Below are 17,131 nucleotides of genomic sequence, written 5' to 3'. Positions count from 1 at the left end.
CAAAACAGCAAGGACAATATAGACTCAAAACATCTGTCTCCAGAAATACCAGGAAACAAAGGAGAGTTAACAAAATTGACAATGCACAGGGGAAGTGCTAAGGACCTCTATCTGCATGTATTGTTGGTCAATAGTTTTGACCATGGGTGGCAGAAGAATATGAATATGGAACTGATTGCTTTCCATCCTGTATCAATGGCCAGTCGTCACGTGACTGAAACTCATTGGGCATGATCTTACTAACTGTTCATGCCCTGCTACCGTTGCAGTGAGGACGGAGAATTTGGCGCCCAGCCAAATCTTCGTTGACTGCAGCAGGACCAGAAAATCCCACCAGCGTGAATGGCCGTAAGATTCCAGCCATTGATTTTAGAAAGCCTTTTATTATAAACCTGTTTGCCTTGGAGCAGAATGCAGAAGTAACAACACGAGACCGTCTATCACATTGGATTTTTACAGAGCCATGAGTCTTCAAGTTTAAAGCTTTCTTGAAACCTCTTCCAAAAGATTCTGAGTTCATTTGGGACAAGGAAATCGGTCCTCCAGCTCTCTGAGTTACCAAGGGTGTATACACTACCTGCTGCACATCTCTTATTCTGAAGAAACACTATGCAATCCTGCCTTCAAGCTACTTGAGCTTGTTTGAACTTTAACTCCAGGGTGGAAAAAATCTCCCATTCTTGCTGAGCTTTAACAAGCCTGTCAATTGTTAACTATTCTGTTTGGTTTTAGCGTTCGTAGAATTGAAACTCCTTTCACTGTATCTTGTGCATAGGTAGTGTGCAGAGTAGCGATGAATCTTTCCTTGAAAAATGTCTATGAATCAATAATGCATCTGGTTTAAAAATCCATTAATGTCTGCTGCTGGCAGGTTTGTAAGAGTGACCACACACAGGCAGGGATTTGGGAATGGACTTCAGCCTTATCGAAATAGAGCTATACTGGCTATGGACAGAAGCCTGTAAGAATGATTGCGTTTCAGTCTAGTCTCTCTTGCCTGTGAGTAACCATAGAACCCCTACAGTGCAGAAAGAGGCCATTTGGCCCATTGAGTCTGCACCGACAACAATGCAGACACGGGGAGAATGTGCAAACTCCGCACCGACAGTGACCTGAGCCGGGAATCGAACCCAGGTCCTGGAGCTGTGAAGCAGCAGTGCTAACCACTATGCTACCAGAGTGCTAACAGCACCAGAGTGACTAAAACTGTGCAGCATTTTAAGGAATTGCCCCTTCTTTGATTGCTCTGCATTGCTATGAATGTCTTTGTCCTACATTTCTTGGACAGCTTATGGGAGGTTGAGCATGGGAGTTGAATGATTTCAGCGGGTATTGCAAGCCTGTGAGTTGGCCAGCAGTTCATAAAGGATTTGAGTTTTTGATTTGATTTGATGTATTATTGTCACATGTATTAGCATACATTGAAAAGTATTGTTTCTTGTGCGCTATACAAAGCATACCGTTCATAGAGAAGGAAAGGAGAGAGTGCAGAATGATACAGTCATAGCTAGGATGTCGAGAATGATCAGCTTTCTATTTGGCAGGTCCATTCAAAAGTCTGATGGCAGCAGAAAGAAGCTGTTTTTGAGTCGGTTGGTATGTGACCTCAGATATTTGAATCTTTTTCCCGACGGAAGGCGGTGGAAGAGAGTATGTCCAGGAAAAATACTATGGATGCTGGAAGTCTGAAATAAAAACAGATAGTGTTGGAAATATTCAGCAGCTTTGGCAGCATCTTTGGAGAGAGAAGCAGAGTTAATGTTTTGAGAGCATGTTTTCTGTAGCACTTGGGGCGAATGGGATCGAAGGATATGAGGAAAAAGCAGGATTAGGCTATTGAGTTGGATGATCAGCCATGATCGTAATGAATGGCTGACCAGGCTCAAAGAGCTAAATGGCCTTCTCCTGCTTCTATCTTCTATGTTTCTATGATTCTATGAGTGAAATGTGACTCTTCTTCAGAACAGAATGGCTCCACAAGATCAGTTGGACATTTTGGTTGCTTTAAGCCACCCCACCCCATCTCCTGGCTCTTCAGTTGTTCACCGGCTCTCCTCTGTTCAACTGGTCACCACCAATTCCTCCTCCCCTAACCCTGCACAGCCCCAACTTTGAGTTCCCACATTTGAAGGTGTCCCTTATTTTATCTCATAAGAATTGGTCAGCATGAACAGTGCCCAGAACTGGGGACAATTTTGTGATTTTGATTTTCAGCTTAAGATGCTGGAGGGTTATTTACTTTGACTTGAGTGTCATGGTCCTGTTAATTATGAACTTTCAAACAATGCTTTAAAATTTTGAACAAAGACAGACTATTAAAATGGCCACTGTAAACCGTGTGGCTTCTGGCGGAATCAGCTCCAGACAGACCTAATACTCAAGCAAATATCTGATTACAAATGGACATTCGCAGCAATCTTAGAAATTTACACATCCTTTTGTTTAAGGATGGATGTCAACAAAAGGAGCATTTCAGCCAACTTGTTTTTCTGTTTAACCATGGACAAAAGACACATTGAAACGCAATGTGAAATAGATCCCAACAACCTGTCATCAGCTGTGATAGCCCCTCATCCAAACACAAATACCTTGGCAGGTTTCAAATTCTCAAGGTGTGAAACGTCACAATACAGAATGATTATCGACCTGACCACCCACCTTAGTTGGAAAAGGACTTGGAAAAGGTTGTATGGGTGAAACAACCATGCAAAAACAGCAAGAATCGCACCTACAGAGATGCAAAAACCAGAAGAAAGCTATTGAACCAGCTGCAGTCAGCTAAGTAGTCAAAGTAATCAATAGAAATACCTTGAAAGTGGGAGAAAGGCTATCGCCAACCTGGTCCAAATCCAAGTTCACCTGAAAACCAACTCTCCATTATTCAAGTACAAGAACCCTTGCAGCTTACTGAGAACCTTTTCTCACTCCAGCCAAAGCACAAACTCATCAAAGAATCTAGAGACCTGCTACAAAAGAGACTGAATAATCCCAAGTTATAATTAAATATATTTTTTCTTCATCCATATTTTTTCTTTGTATGAGTGATAGTATCTGCGTACGTGTGGAGTGAGTGTGACGTTTCATTTTTAAATCTTCATGGGAAATGTGGGATAATAAATAACCTTCTTCATTTAGAAGTCTCGCAACACCAGGTTAAAGTCCAACATTTATTTGGAATCACGAGCTTTTAGAGCGCTGCTCCTTCATCAGCTGTGGTTACATGGGTTGCATTTTGACTCACCTGATGAAGGAGCAGCGCTCCGAAAGCTCGTGATTCCAAATAAACCTGTTGGACTTTAACCTGGTGTTGTGAGACTTCTTACTGTGCCCACCCCAGTCCAAAGCCGGCAACTCCACGTCATGGCTTCTTCATTTAAACTCACAAAAAACTTCCTGCTGAAGTTTTTTTAAATGGGGAAAAACACACACTCTGAGGGCAAGAAAAAACATTTTGCATCTTAAAACACTTCAATCACAGACGATAAAGAAGCATATAGGACTGCCTGTGAAAGAAGTTTACTTGTGTAACTGTGTAAAACAGGAAGTTTCTTCTCAAAAAGGAGATACAAATTCAGCCTTTAAGAAGTATAACTCGGATGTATACTGGTGTGCCTGATGATCTGATACCTTTGAATTTTTTAAGGCACTTTTTCTTAGATTACAGCTAAAGATTGTTGTTGTTTTATGCAGTTTAAATTAAGGACACATGGGGGACACTATTACCAAAAAAATTCTAAGTCCAGTACGAGTGCGAAAATGGGAGATTTTCAGATCCATTTTTGGGCGAGTTTAAATCTGTGATTTTATCCACTCAGTACCTGAAAAAACAGCAGAAACAGTTCCTCGCTTGTAGGGGGAGGGGGTGGGGCTTATGTCTCCTGAACACTGGCTGAGAGGACATCACACCTGTCACTCAGCCTCTGCTGCTCTCAGCCAGCTCCCATGGATTAAAAACAGCAACCCCTCATTCTACCACGGGGGCCTGTGGTCTACATGAAGGGACCGATCCCTCCTCTCTCTCCCCCATCAGATGCCCGACGTCCTCTGCAGGGCCCGGTGGGCAGTGTCACGGTGCCCGTTGGGCAGTGCCAGGGTGCCAGCCTGGCACAGTCCAAGAGGCAGCCCCCCCTTACCCCCGACCTCCCCAGGGGACCTCAATGGCCTCTGGTTATAGCAGCGAGGCCATCACGACTGGTCCTTGTTTTTCCAGCTTACTATCTCTTTAAAAGGTCTCTGTGTTGCAGCACCCCCTTCTTAATGTTGCAAACATTTAGTTTATTTGTGAAAAGAGTTAGATCCAAAAATTTTGCAGTCATTTGGAAAGCGACTGCAGAAAAAAGACAACGAATGCTGTAACTTACTGGCGTTTTGTAAGCACATGTTTTGTTTAAGTTCAGATGCACTGTATTCTGCTTAACGAAAAAAATATTGACCTGAGTTAAATTGGATTTATAGAGGTTACCTAACCTATTAAGCTAAGGGGTGGCACCATGGCACAGTGGTTAGCACTGCTGCCTCACAGTGCTAGGGATCCAGGATCAATTCCGGCTTGGGTCACTGTCTGTGTGGAATTTGCACATTCTCACTGTGTCTGCGTGGGTTTCCTCCGGGTGCTCCGGTTTCCTCCCACACTCCAAAAGACGTGTGGGTTAGGTGGACTGGCTGTGCTAAATTGCTCCTTAGTTTCAGGGGATTAGGAGGGAAATATGTGGGGTCACAGGGATAGGGCCTGGGTGGGATTGCGGTCGGTGCTGGCTCGACTTCCGCACTAGTGTGGGAAATTCGAGTCTGAACTCCCACTGAAAAAAGCAATTGTGATTTACACCAGTTTTCCTGCAAATTCAGCACTAGGAAACTTTTTGGGAGAATTGCCCTCTCTAAACTGTGAAAGCCACGTTATAGTGTAGTGCAGTAGTGAAATGTGGTTGATGTAAATTATAGGCTGATTTCTAATTCCAGACATGAAACTGGCACATGTTAATATTGATGGTTTCGAATTTCTAATCTGTTTAATGATTTGAAGTGGAAATTTTTATCTTTCTGCCAACAATCGAGACACATTTTGTCATTGCATTGGACTAACAAACTAAACAGTAAATTTTCAAGGAAGTATTAAAAATGCAAAGGCGTTGGGAATAAAAATGTAAATGGGTTCTATCTCTTTGCCTTTTAGAAAAATTACATGAAGCAACACAAATGAGTCTGATTACAATAATCATATAAAGAAGTTCATCCTTTCTGCCGCTGCTAATTCTGAGTTCACCCCCCAACTTTTGTATTGCTGAATGTAAACCTTTATTGGGTGATAGTAAATATAAGGGCGGAATCTTACGAGAACTTGATAGTGTCAGTTTGGTGTGGAAACGGCGATTTCTGACCAAATCTTTAGCCTCATTAGGAAAAGTTTTTATGCACACGAGAATCATGCCGCCTTTGTGACAAGCTCCCTCTGACTCCCCCCCACTGCCACAGCTTAATCACTCTAATCCCTGGGGAGCTCCATATAAACGGCTCCCCAGCACTCGTTCCACATCTATCCCAGGGAGTGGCGGCTAAAAAATCTGCGCCCCACTTTTCAGAGGGAGCCCTGACCAGACTGTTGGATGCAGAGCAGCAGAAGCAGGATGCACTCCACCCCGGCTCCAGAAGAAGGCCTTCCAGCAAGGTCACCACATTGCTGTGGCTCTGGAGTTTGGGGGCATGGGTTGCACAGTGGTTAGCACTGCTGCATCACAGCACCAGGGACCCGGGTTCAATTCTGGCCTTGGGTCACCATCTGTGTGGGGTTTGCACGTTCTCCCCATGTCTGCGTGGGTTTCCTCCGGTTTCTTCCCACAGTCCAAAGATGTGCGGGTTAGGTTGATTGGCCATGCTAAATTGACCCTAGTGTCAGGGGAATTAGCAGGGATTGTGGTCGGTGCAGACTCGATGTGCCGAATGGTCTCCTTCAGCATGGTAGGGATTCAATGCTTCCATGTAGGCCAGACCAGGTAAGGATGGCAGATTTCCTTCCCTAAAGGACATCAGTGAACCAGGTGGGTTTTTCCTGACAATTGGCAATGGCTTCATGGTCATCAGTAGATTCTTAATTCCAGATTTTAAAAATTGAATTCAAATTCCACCAATTGCTGTGGCGAGATTCGAACCCGGGTCCCCAGAACTTTAGTTGAATTCCTACATTAATCGTCTAGCAATAATACCACTTGACCATCACCTCCCCTTATGCCTAAGTAAAGAGAATTGTGAGTGTTACCCTCCCAAACAAAACAGCAAGCATTTTTGTCTCAAATGTAAAACCATCAAACTTGGGCATCAATTATTTCTGAAATTGAGATTGATAAAATGAAATTGATTTCATGTGTTGTTTCAAACACTTGAGAAGGAAGCATTTATGTGAGATTTATGAGAATCATCACATTTCCATTAAAGGAAAAGAGAGAAGAGCTGTCTCAATAATTCCAACTTGTATGTTGTGTATTAAAGGATAACGTTTTTGGAGGAATCAAACTGAGGTCCCATCAGTCTAACAATAGTATTTTCTGGATTTGGGGTAATCTTATTGTTAGAAAATGGCCTCAGGAAAAATATTTATTGAGGTATTTTGGGAAATAGAAGATCCCAGAAGGGGCCCAATTAAGTAAGATAAACAGAGTGGGCAGGATATTAAATATTCTCAGTGGGCAATCTGGAACTAATTATCACCTCGGTTCCCTTACTCTTTCCCATTTCCCACACTATTCTAAATTAAAATTGAAGCACAGAAGCTTGCAAGGAAGATAGATGGCAGGGGAAGCTTTTCATTGGTGAACATTGCTGTCAGCTCACAATGCAGTAGGTATGAGTAGGCATGAAAAGAGCATCCTGGACAAAAAAGGAGGCTCTGCGTCATGGCCTCAACTTTGTTGCCAAACGCCAGCAACCATTCTCTATGATGCCGTCCTTGGATGGCTGCGTCCTGACCACTTCACCCTTTGGTGCTGGCTGCTGCTGGAGTTGTGGCCTCTATTTTTGACCAGCAAGGGCCTTCCTTTTGCCGCTGTGGGAGGTATGGTGGCACGGTGGTTAGCACTGCTGCTTTACAGCGCCAGGGATCCGGGTTCAATTCCCGGTTTGGGTCACTGTCTGTGTGGAGTCTGCACTTTCTCCCAGTGTCTGCGTGGGTTTCCTCTGGGTGCTCTGGTTTCCTCCCACAATCTGGAATACATGCTGGTTAGTTGGATTGGCCATGCTAAATTCTCCCTCAGTGTACCCGAATAGACGCTGGAGTGTGGCGACTAGGGGATTTTCACAGTAACTTCATCGCAGTATTAATGTTACTTGTGACATTAATAAATAAACTTTAAAACTTTAAATAATCTCTCTCCTCTGCCCAAAGGTTGCAGGAAAATGAGGTGTAGACCCGTAAGTATTCCAGCAACTGGACTGTATAAAGAAGGCAGACAGTGAGATGAGGGCATGCGTGTCTATGGATTTCACCCATAGAACTGAAGACCAGTGAGGTTTTCAATTCTTTTGTTGCTCATAATCAAAACTCCATTTACTACACAATGGGCTCTTCCCATTTTAATCTGCAATCTTGGCACCGCACAGGCTTTCGAAAATGGTTATTGTTGATCCTCCATGATCCTCCAAATGCAGCGGCAAATGCAACGTCTTCTCCCAAGCCAACATGCCCAGCATCAAAGTGCCAAAATGCAGTAAGGATGTTCCCGATGATGGGGTGTCCAGAACCAGGGGCCACAGTCCGAGGATTCGGGGTAGACCATTTATGATGAAGATGAGGAGACATTTCTTCACCCAAAGAGTGGTGAGCCTGTGGAATTCAGTACCACAGGAAGTAGTTGATGCCAAAACATTGAATGTATTCAAGAGGCGGCTGGATATAGCACTTGGGGCGAATGGGATCAAAGGTTATGGGGAAAAAGCAGGATTAGGATATTGAGTTGGACGATCAGCTATGATCGTGATGAATGGCAGAGCAGGCTTGAAGGGCCAAATGGCCTCCTCCTGCTCCTATCTTCTATGTTTCTATGTAACTCCCCTGGGCAGACATGTCGTTCGGATTCCTTACGCCAGCTTCCTGAAAGCAGCAACTCTACCCGGAGCTCAGTCCTGGCAGAAGACTCCCAGGAAGTCAGTAGAAATGCCTTAGCAATATCCTCAAAGTATCCCCGAAGAGGTCAAACATTCCCATCAACTCCTGGTTTGTGTCTGAGCAAATACAGAGCCTTCATTTGGGAAAGCACAAACACATTAAGAAGATGTACATGTAAAGCTGAGAGAGCACTGTTATGTCAATAAGACATGAAAAGAAATCAAAATTGTTTGTATTGTGGCTTTATTATTTTTTACTATTTAAAAATGGCCATCTTCTGAACTGCAAATAGCTGCCACAGGCTATAAGAACATAAAGACATAAGAACATAGGAGCAGGAGTAGGCCATCTGGCCCCTCCAGCCCGCTCCGCCATTCAACAAGATCATGGCTGATCTTTTAATGGACTCAGCTCCACTTACCATAACCCTTAATTCCTTTACTGTTCAAAAACTTATCTATCCTTGCCTCAAAAACATTCAATGAGGTAGCCTCAACTGCTTCACTGGGCAGGGACTTACACAGATTCACAACCTTTTGGATGAAGAAGTTCCTCCACAACTCAATCCTAAATCTGCTCCCCCTTATTTTGAGGCCATGCTCCCTAGTTCTAGTTTCACCTGCCAGTGGAAACAACCTCCCGGCTTCAATCTCATCTATTCCCTTCATAATCTTATGTGTTTCTATATGATCTCCCCTCATTCTTCTGAATTGCAATGAGTATAGTCCCAGTCAACGCAGTCTCTCCTCATATTGTCAACCTTCTCAACTCCAGAGTCAACCTAGTGAATCTCCTCCAGTATATCCTTTCTCAAGTAAGGAGACCAAAACTGCACACAGTACTCCAGGTGTGGCCTCACCAGCATCTTATACAGCTGCAACATAACCTCCTTGTTTTTAAACTCCATCCCTCTGGCAATGAAGGATATAAGTCCATTTGCCTTCTTAATTACCTAGGTCACATGACTCACAAGCTTGGCCATCTGTTCTGTAAAGTTCTGACAGACTAGAAGAACCGATGAGTTTCACTCCGATCCTTGAGGAATCTCACAGTGTTGTAAGACCACATTTTAACTCACGAAACTGGACAACTAACAGATGAACTGGTAAGATGAACAGTCAAACAATAACAAAGACGGAGGCGTTGAAACTCGTTTTATCTGAAGAAGAGTTTTTGCTCCGAAAACAAACAATGGAATTTAGCCAGGAAACTGCTGGCGAGGCTGCAATGAACTCATTAATGGGGCACATCACATGACCCCAAATGCTCCTAGCCTTTTGGAAGATTTTAATATTTCGAGCCTCTCAGATCAAACTGCTGCTTTAACAGCAATTGGAAAGACCTCCGTGCTAAGCAAGCACCCTGCTAAGCAACCAACTGGCTACCAGCTCTCAAAACCTGTTTCATTTTAAGACTCTATGAATATTGTCTGCCAAGCTGTCTGGACGTACAAATTCCACTGGGCGACAAGATTCATTTCAAGACTTTTTATGCTGTTGTCATCTGGACATTCCACCACGAAGGAATCATCTCTCTCTGGACTTTGACTTCTCAGACTCTGGAAATCACATGAACTAATATTCATTTCTTTGTTTCTTTTGCCCTTACTGGACTTTTGAAAGGACCAATCTTATATTAAGCTGATCTTTCTCTACACTCTAGCTATGACTGTAACATTACGTTCTGCACCTTCTCCTTTTCTTCTCCCTTGTGTATTCTATGAACTGTATGTTTTGTCCATATAGCACGTAAGAAACAATACTTTTCACTGTATCCCATTACATGTGACAATAATAAATCAAATCAAATCATTATTGCCAATAGCTGCAAACCTTTCTCTTTTCTATTGCTCTGTGTGTGTGTGTGTGTGTGTGTGGTTGTTTGTGTGTGTATTCAAACAGTCCCTCATCCCTTGGGCTTGAATGTGAATAAATTAACCTTCATACATTCATAGAATCCCTACAGTGAAGACAGAGGCCATTCAGCCCATCGATTCTGCACCGACAACAATCCCACCCTATCCCCGTAACCTCATGTATTTACCCTGCTAATCTCCCTAACCTACACCTCTTGGGACACTAAGGGGCAACTTGACATGGCCAATCAACCTAACACACACATTTTTGGGAGGAAACCAGAGCACCCAGAGGAAACCCACACAGACGTGAGGAGAGTGTGCAAACTCCACATAGGCTGTCACCCAAGGCTGAAATTGAACGTGGGTCCCTGGCGCTCTGAGGCAGCAGTGCTCACCACTGTGTCGCCCTTCATAATATGGGTTTCAAGATTCTCTTAAGGTTAACGTGCAGGTTCAGCGGCAGTTAGGAAGGCAAATGCAATGTTAGCATTCATGTCGAGAGGGCTAGAATACAAGAGCAGGGATGTACTTCTGAGGCTGTATAAGGCTCTGGTCAGACCCCATTTGGAGTATTGTGAGCAGTTTTGGGTCCCAGATCTAAGGAAGGATGTGCTGGCCTTGGAAAGGGTCCAGAGGAGGTTCACAAGAATAATCCCTGGATGAAGAGCTTGTCATATGAGGAACGGTTGGAGCATTGGGGTCATGTGATGTGCCCCATTAATGAGTTCATTGCAGCCTCGCCGGTCGTTTCCTGGCTAAATTCCATTGTTTGTTTTCGGAGCAAAAACTCTTCTTCAGATATAATATATATTTTTTGTCCAATGTGTGCAGGAAGGCTTCCTGACACAGTATGTAGATAGACCAACAAGAGGCGAGGCCACATTGGATTTGGTACTGGGTAATGAACCAGGCCAGGTGTTAGATTTGGAGGTAGGTGAGCACTTTGGTGACAGTGACCACAATTCAATTACGTTTACCTTAGCTATGGAAAAGGATAGGTATATACCAAAGGGCAAGAGTTATAGCTGGGGGAAAGGAAATTATGATGCGATTAGGCGAGATTTAGCTGGCATAGGTTGGGGAAGGAAACTGCAGGGGATGGGCACAATTGAAATGTGGAACTTGTTCAAGGAACAGCTACTACGCGTCATCATAGAAATCATAGAAGTCATAGAAACCCTTCAGTATGGAGAGAGGCCATTCGGCCCATCGAGTGAACACCGACCACAATCCCACCCAGGCCCTACCCCCATATCCCTACATATTTTACCTGCTAATCCCTCTAATCTACGCATCCCAGGACACTAAGGGGCAATTTTAGCATGGCCAATCAACCTAACCCGCACATCTTTGGACTGTGGGAGGAAACCGGAACACCCGGAGGAAACCCACGCAGACACGAGGAGAATGTGCAAACTCCACACAGACAGTGACCCAAGCCGGGAATCGAACCCAGGTCCCTGGAGCTGTGAAGCAGCAGTGCTAACCACTGTGCTACCGTGCTGCCCCGTCCTTGATAAATATACCATGCTGCTGCGTCCTTGATAAATATGTACCTGTCAGGCAGGGAGGAAGCAGACGTGTGAGGGAACCGAGGTTTACTAAGGAGGTTGAATCTCTTGTGAAGAAGGAGACTTATGTTAAGATGAGACGTGAAGGCTCAGTTAGGGAGCTTGAGCGTTACAAGTTAGCCAGGAAAGACCTAAAGAAAGAGTTAAGAAGAGCCAGGAGGGGACATGAGAAGTCTTTGGCAGGTAGGATTAAGGAAAACCCTAAAGCTTTCTATAGGTATGTCAGGAGTAAAAGAATGACTAGGGTAAGATTAGGGCAAGTCAAGGACAGTAGTGAGAAGTTGTGCGTGGAGTCTGAAGAGATAGGAGAGGCACTAAATGAATATTTTTCGTCAGTATTCACACAGGAGAGGGACAGTGTCGAGGGGAGTACTGTGATGCAGGCTGTTGGACTGGATGGGATTGAGGTTCATAAAGAAGAGGTGTTAGCAATTCTGGAAAGGGTAAAAATAGATAAGTCCCCTGGGCCGGATGGGATTTAGCCTAGGATTCTCTGGGAGGCTAGAGAAGAGATTGCAGAGCCTTTGGCTTTGATCTTTGGGTTGTCATTGTCTACTGGAACAGTGCCAGAAGACTGGAGGATAGCAAATGTTGTCCCCTTGTTCAAAAAGGGGAGTAGGGACAACCCTGGTAATTATAGACCGGTGAGCCTTACTTCTGTTGTGGGCAAAGTATTGGAAAAAATTGTAAGAGATAGAATTTATAATCACCTGGAAAGGAATAATTTGATTAGGGATAGTCAGCATGGTTTTGTGAAGGGTAGGTTGTGCCTCACAAACCTTATTGAGTTCTTTGAGAAGGTGACCAAAGAGGTGGATGAGGGTAAAGCGGTTGATGTGGTGTATATGGATTTCAGCAAAGCATTTGATAAGGTTCCCCATGGTAAGCTTTTGCAGAAAATCCGGACACATGGGATTGAGGGTGATTTAGTGGTTTGGATCAGGAATTGGCTAGCTGTAAGAAAACAGAGGGTGGTGGTTGATGGGAAATATTCATCCTGGAGTTCAGTTACTAGTGGTGTACCGCAAGAATCTGTTTTGGGGCCACTGCTGTTTGTCATTTTTATAAATGACCTGGATGAGGGCGTAGAAGGATGGATTAGTAAATTTGCGGATGACACTAAAGTCGGTGGAGTTGTAGACAGTGCGGAGGGAAGTGGCAGGTTACAGAGGGACATAGATAAGCTGCAGAGCTGAGCTGGGAGGTGGCAAATGGAGTTTAATGGAGAAAAGTGTGAGGTGATTCACTTTGGAAGGAGTAACAGGAGTACAGAGTACTGGGCAAATGGTAAGATACTTGGTAGTGTGGATGAACAGAGGGATCTGGGTGTCCATGTGCATAGATCCCTGAAAGTTGGCACCCAGGTTGATAGGGTTGTTAAGAAGGCATATGGTGAGTTAGCTTTTATTGATAGAGGGATTGAGTTTCGGAGCCAGGAGGTCATGCTGCAACTGTACAAAACTCTGGTGCGGCCGCATTTGGAGTATTGCGTACAGTTCTGGTCGCCGCATTATAGGAAAGATGTGGAAGCATTGGAAAGGGTGCAGAGGAGATTTACCAGGATGTTGCCTGGTATGGTGGGAAAATCGTATGAGGAAAGGCTGAGGGACTTGAGGTTGTTTTCGTTAGAGAGAAGAAGGTTAAGAGGTGACTTAATAGAGGCATACAAGATGATCAGAGGATTAGACAGGGTGGATAGTGAGAGCCTTTTTCCTCGGATGGTGATGGCTAACACGAGGGGACATAGCTTTAAATTGAGGGGTGAGAGATATGGGACAGATGTTCGAGGTAGGTTCTTTACTCAGAGAGTAGTAAGAGCGTGGAATGCTCTGCCTGCAGCAGTTGTGGACTCGTCAACATTAAGAGCATTCAAATGGTTATTGGATAAACATATGGATGATATTGGAATAGAGTAGATTAGAGGGGCTTGCGATTGGTTTCACTGGTCGGCGCAACATCAAGGGCCGAAGGGCCTGTACTGCACTGTAATGTTTCTATGTTCTATGTTGCCGTAATGTTCACTCCTGCGGTGCAAGTAGATAACACGCCTAATCAGGTGTTATTCATTCCCTCCATAGCCATTGCTTCCCCCACAGCCATCACTCCGCCCCCCTCCCCCCCCCCGTCACAGCTATTGCTCCCTCCCCCCCTCACCTTCATGGCCATAGCCTCCCCTTCACAGCAATAGTCCCTTTTCACAGCCATCGCCCTCCTCCCTCACAATCATCGACACCCCTCTCATTGCCATCATCTCCTCCCTCACAGCCATCGCCCTCTCCTGCCCTACTTCACAGCCGCCGACCCCTCACCCTTCACAACGTCACCCTCACCTTCAGAGGCATTGCCATCCTCTGCACAGGCATCATCGCACATTCTTCACCGCCATTGCCCTCCCCCCCACCATGTATAAGGGGAACCCCCCCTCCCCCCTCCCCCAGTGGGGCACCACAGAGGGCCCAATCCTAGCCCTACCCCAACCCAGGTTTGTCCTGTCAGGAGACAGTGCAAATCTTTGCCAGGGCGGTGCCAACTTCTGCCCAAGCAGTGCCAACCTCTGCCAAAGCAGTACCAACCTGTACCGGGGTAATACCAACCTGTGCCCAGGCAATACTAACCTGTGACATGGGCAGTGCCAGGACACGCTCCTCTCCCCCAGGGGCTGTACTTACCTTTGTGCACCCAATGGGTTGCCCTCAACTGATCGCCATTCTCTTATAGCTGTTGTGAACCTCGCTGATGCTTCTACCCGAGGTGGAATAGGTTCATTCACCGATAGAAATGTTTGAGCTGCTTTCGGAAAGGATTCTTTTGTTTATGCTGACACTTTTTTTTAAGAGTATGTTCAAATTCTTCAATGCACATAAACACAAATATATGTAAAGAAAAGTACACTTCCATTCCTATAACATGTATCTCAACAACGTCAAGCTTTCCCAGTCTAAACGAAACTTCAAGTAGCATTGGGGGAAAAGGAACCTTTGTGACTTCCATCCACGGGGACAATCAAAACAATAAAGGATACATTCCCTCAGCTTCCGCCCATCATTGCTCTCTGTATTGTACTTTTGAACCCTTCTCATCTTGCCTGAGCCATTTCCCCCCACTGTCATAGATCATAGAAACCCTACAGTGCAGAAGGAGGCCATTCGGCCCATCGAGTCTGCACCGACCACAATCCCACCCAGGCCCTATCCCCACATATTTACCCGCTAATCCCTCTAACCTACGAATCCCAGGACTCTAAGGGGCAATTTTTAACCTGGCCAATCAACCTAACCCGCACATCTTTGGACTGTGGGAGGAAACCGGAGCACCCGGAGGAAACCCACGCAGACACGAGGAGAATGTGCAAACTCCACACAGACAGTGACCCGAGCTGGGAATCGAACCCAGGACCCTGGAGCTGTGAAGCAGCAGTGCTAACCACTGTGCTACCGTGCCGCTCCCACTGTGTCCCATGTTCCCTCTCTGACTTTGACTGGGCATTGGTTCCATATCTGTCAGGGGCATTGAGCTCACTTGAGGGCATGTGCATCATTTAAGTGCGTATTATGGGCCTCATATATTTCGTTCAACCTTCTTCAAAATCCTGTGTTGCCACAATTGGGTCAGATATCCTGCAGTTGTTTTAATATCATGTTTCTCCCCCATGATAAATGGTGTGAGGACAGTTGAGATCAGTGTTCGCACGCATGTGAGGTTGATCACAATTGGCTTCAGGATCTCCCTACATTCCGTCTCTATGGGTGCTGCTCTGACACTATGCTGACTCCCCCCTTCTCCAGGGAAGAGTCGGGTAAATAGCCATTGCTGGAGCCACCAACTATGTGGCTTCAGTCTGGGGTGGTGCCTCATAGAAACATAGAAACTAGAAGCAGGAGTAGGCTATTTGGCCCTTTGGGCCTGCTCTGCCATTCATTTTGATCATGGCTGATCATCAAATTCAATATCCTTCCAAGCAGCCTTTCTTGTCCAAGCCAGGCCCTGGATTCTGACTGAATGGTGTCTGTCTGTACATGTCTTGCCCAGTATATCTCCCAAGTTCACCTCATTTAGTCCCAGGTCATCCTGAGGAAACAGTTGCCCTGCAGAGACTCCAGCCACACTGGTGCATGTGGGCGAGTCTGGCTCAAAATGCTTCTTGTTCATTTAATCAGTGTCCCTCTTCTTGAGTCAGCCTCTCTATCTCTGATTTGACACATATCAAAGTTACATTTACACAGAAGCACTATTCCTTTCTCTCTTTCCCTTTCATCTGTTTATTCCACCATTCCTAATGCTTATGGGTCCATGATGTGGCCCAGCCCATCTTACTCATTGTAGTTTTGACCTTCTTATTTTTATTTACCAGATATCCAGTAAGTGACCCTTCAGGTCCCCAATTCATAGTTCTTTCCATCATGGTTAATATTCTGTTTGTCGATGGCCTGACTACAATTATTGCCTTCATACTAGGCGATGGATCCCTACTCATGCCTGTTTTTGTTTCTTCATTCCACCGGGCACTAGGAAATGGTCAATGCCATTTTACCCCGCCGGTTTTCTCACTACACTGGAAACATAGTGCAAAATTTTCCCATCCCGCCTGTGACGTTAGTGTACCTTTAAGAAATGTTTTTTTAAATCATGATCTCTGCAGCTCTCACAGTCAGTGTTTATCATGTTCACCGCCTCAGGTGATGTTATTGTTGGGAGGAAGAAAGAAATTGGGCAGGTCAGGTGAAAGGGATTAATTTTGTTTGATTCAGTTTAGAGTTGCAGGTTTGAGTTTTTAGTTTTAGAAAGGACAGCGAGCTAAAACAAAGTGTTTTCCCTCTCTCCCTGTTTTGTTTTCTTTGAAAATTCTCTGGTGCTTTGGGAAGCCACCTTGTCTTCAAACTGTTGGGAGCGAATCCAGGGAACTGCAGACTTCATCCAAAGGTCCCAAGTCTAGTATCACGTGAGCATTAGTCTATGCTGTGTTAAACCTGTGAAAAAAGTCTTTTGTCTACGGGATTGGTTTGATTGGAACATATTAGATTTATTTGTCAAGGGTTTTACATTATAGTGGTTGCTTTGTTTCTTGTTTATAATTGATAAAAGTTCTTGCTAATTTTTTTACTATACATGCTAACTATATTCCTAAATAAACTTTGTTTGATGAAAGCTCCCTCGTGGGTCTTTTGAATCACACTTAAAGTGGAACATCTCATGCTTATCCTAGCCAAATTCAAGATGCAAAACTTATGATTTAGGTGGGCTTCATAAAACACTTAGGAGTTTCTGATCTGAACCATAACAAGCCTGCCACGGGAATCATAGCAGGTGGGACATGGGCCATGCAAAGGTCCATTGACCTCGGGCGGGATATTCCAATCTTGGGGCGAGCGTGGCCGAAAAACCCTGCCCACAGTGTCAGAGTTGTAGCCACAGAGACGAGACAAAGGGAGGTCCTGAATCCACACTTCAACCCGCCACTTGTATGAGTTCTTCCAACACCACTGAACTCAGATGTTTACCAGCAATTCACCACCCTCCTTTCAGAACTTTCTATATTATTATTTTGAGTTCAAGGGACATGTTAAAACATAAATATCTTGCAAAATGCAGTGTTCATGCGAGGCTCAC

The sequence above is a fragment of the Mustelus asterias genome, chromosome 2 (genome assembly GCF_964213995.1).
Source record: "Mustelus asterias chromosome 2, sMusAst1.hap1.1, whole genome shotgun sequence".
NCBI classification, from domain to species: Eukaryota; Metazoa; Chordata; class Chondrichthyes; order Carcharhiniformes; family Triakidae; genus Mustelus; species Mustelus asterias.
This window is presented reverse-complemented; position numbering follows the sequence as displayed.